Source organism: Helianthus annuus, chromosome 5, assembly GCF_002127325.2.
Source record: "Helianthus annuus cultivar XRQ/B chromosome 5, HanXRQr2.0-SUNRISE, whole genome shotgun sequence".
NCBI lineage: Eukaryota > Viridiplantae > Streptophyta > Magnoliopsida > Asterales > Asteraceae > Helianthus > Helianthus annuus.
Genome location: NC_035437.2, coordinates 121,048,006 through 121,051,103, shown reverse-complemented (window position 1 = coordinate 121,051,103; position 3,098 = coordinate 121,048,006). Strand labels below are relative to the sequence as shown.

General features: G+C 35.2%; 1 long non-coding RNA gene across 1 annotated transcript; it reads right to left on the bottom strand.

Moving 5' to 3' along the window:
• Positions 1 to 309: 309 nt before the first annotated feature.
• On the bottom strand, positions 310 to 2,558 carry LOC110939015. The gene is made up of 5 exons (XR_002591890.2): positions 2,295 to 2,558; positions 2,137 to 2,208; positions 1,973 to 2,051; positions 1,202 to 1,280; positions 310 to 490 (listed from the first exon to the last, which is right to left on the bottom strand). It is a non-coding gene; the product is annotated as an uncharacterized LOC110939015 (long non-coding RNA).
• Between the last annotated feature and the right edge of the window lie 540 nt (positions 2,559 to 3,098).

Sequence of the window (3,098 nt, the reverse complement as noted above, 5' to 3'; positions counted from 1 at the left end):
AGAGTTAGCCACGTACATTTATGAACTCGGTGAAACTGCGTATGATAATGGTCGCAAAGATGGCTATGGCGAAGGAAGATCAGCTGCTGAGGCGAAAGAGGCGCTGAAGGATTTTGACTTGTATAAAACTGACTGTGCTGCTCGTTACGCTGAGAAACAGCAGGAGTATGAGTTTCTCGAATTCGCCATTGTCAAAGCTGATGGAAAATTATCTCGGAAACCCGATGGGGTTGAATTGTTGAAGAAGTGTAACACCCCAGCCCGAATAGGGCTAACGTGTCACCCAATACAGTAATCAGAGACTTTTCAAAACTTAACTCAAATAAAACATTAACTCCAAAGGTTTAAAAATTTAAAACCACACAACGTATTTTAATGAAAATAAAAAAAATGTCTAAAATTTAAATAGCAATTTATTTATACTCCTTATTTCCAAATCTAGCCATTTAGTTTTCTCTCTTCGCACTTTTCCCCAAGTTCCCCTGAGTACCTGTTTAAGAAACAAGAGAAAACAACAAAAGAAACACGGCTGAGCCAAAAATTGCCCAGTAACGGAAAAACAATAGCAATAACGGTAACGATCAATACAGTATTCGATAAATGGTGAAACGATACTATAACAATAACAATGTAACGGTACAGTCAAGACTAATCAATGGTCAATCAATACGAAACGAATCTATGTGGAAATACCCATGTGAGCCAATGACAATAAACAATAAGCAATGTGTACATTAGCTGCAGTTCCAATGTACCAATATGTAGAGGGGATGTGGGCACACACACCTATCCCAATACCAATAAGTAACAATAATATCCTAGGATCGATCCATACGCCTCTCAATAATCAATAAACCATATATTCTAATATAGAGACGCCGTGAACTAATCGCACCGTCACGGATGGTGCACGTCATCGGTGCCGATGATGACGCCCTATGTCCCCATAGGTGGATGTGCTCGGGTATTGAGGTCAATAAAATGGTACTCTTAAGTCAACTAGTACAATAATGCACATCTATGGCAATGATCAATAATTAATAGGAACATACGATAATGAGCTTAAGGAATTAATCTATCGCATGTGAATCAATGGGAACAATTCAATTCAATACTTGAGGAAACAACGATAACGGTTCGATGAACTAGACACTAAAATAACGATAGAAAACGCTAAGAGAAAAGACCACAGAATCCGTACCTTAATTAGCGGATAACAATAATCGTAGATTTCAACTAGTGTATGCCACCCTAGTGTCTCTCTTGAAAAATACGAGAACCTAAAGAAAATGTATATATATCTTGGTTAAATTCATGTTTTTAGCATTTGTATTGTTTTCATTTTTTTTATGAAAATTCACTTATTATAATTGCAAAAGGTCTTTTATATATATGTCTATATATCACCCCATGATTTTAGTTATATTGCCTTTAATCACAGTAACAAAAATGTTTCCTAGTAAATTACTTATAAGATTAGTGTAGGTATCTAATATAATGTTGTACACCGACTTCCTAAAAGAGTGACTGTAAATGCTTAACATATAATATTTATAAAACCCACACTTTATAATTGAGACATCCATTTACAAACTCCTATAACGAAATAGACTACCAATGTTAGGATAAAAATTTTGTTGAAAATATATTCTTTATAATAGCCAACTCAAAAGACGATTCCAAATTAATTTACATAATAATAAATTGATGAAATTATTTAAATAGTCATTTCTAATTTGGGTAAATATAAGATGCTGTACACCAAATGGTTTTGATATTTGTATTACAATTTTGAAACACACAATTTTCATACTAATAAAATAATATAAATCCACTACAACCAACCCATTCATCTTCAACCTCAAGTCACCTTAAAACCACTGTAACTATTACAAAAACAACATTTAAATGGATTTAGTGGTGCATGCTTATGACAAGAATGAAATGTCGAGTGTGGAGGATTGGATGTTACCTTAATAACTAAGCGATACAGATGAGGAATCAATGGTTTACGGCTACGGATTGACGACAATAGAACAATGATTTGGCGGCTGTGCATAATTTTTGTAACGATTCGATATCATTAACTCAACTTCGTAGGGCCCGATTTAGCGAAAAAAAAAGAAATATTTGTACCTGGCTCACACAGAGACGAGAAAGAATTTACGGCAGCGGCCGCAGTTGATCGAACCGGAAGGTGTGCGGTGGCTGCCAATGTCGCCGGAATGAAAAAAAATCAACAAAACTGATCTAAACAATTGTATTCGAAATTCGACTAGGTTTCGACTAGATACCTTAACGGCCAAATAGATCCGAACGAAACCAACGGTTTTGGGCTTCCGAGTGATCGAACCTGAAGGCGCCGGTGTACACCCAACCGGTGGTACAGCAGTGACTAGCCGGCTGGTTGGAAACTACTCAACAGGAGTGAAGGTTTAGGTGTTGTGCGATGGAACTTTCTATGGTGATGGAACACGATTGGTTGAGATGTGTTTTATAACGAACTACTTCAATGAAACGCAATTCTTCCGGTATTCAGTTGAAAGTGATTTTGAGGATTTTTGGAGATAATGATTTTGAAATTGGACCATAAATTCAACGTGGGTTGAATGTGTATTATTAATGTTAGTCTTATTTTGCTATAAAGTTATATAGTTTCTTTCTTTTTTTTTTTTTAAGTTGAACAAAAGAAATGACAAACGTTCAAAACATTGGTTTTAACAGTTATAGTATTAAGTATATGAGTTTTAAAGTTTCGAATATTACAATTATACCTTCCTTAAAAGAAATTTCGTCCTCGAAATTATTGTCCTAAACGATTGACACTAACGATACGGGTATTTCAACCCCCTACCTCTTAAATTAATTTCGTCCTCGAAATTTAAAAGCTATATACACGGAAAATAAACATGTTGTAAAACATTACCGATAAGTCAATAATTAAAATCAAGTACGTACCATAATACAGAATGGATAGGAGCTCACAATATAGACGAATGAACTAGGTTTCAAATAGCCTCGGATATTGAGAATGGATCGCATCCTCCGATTCCCAAGTAGCTTCACGTTCCGGGTAATTTTTCCATAAGATTTTGACA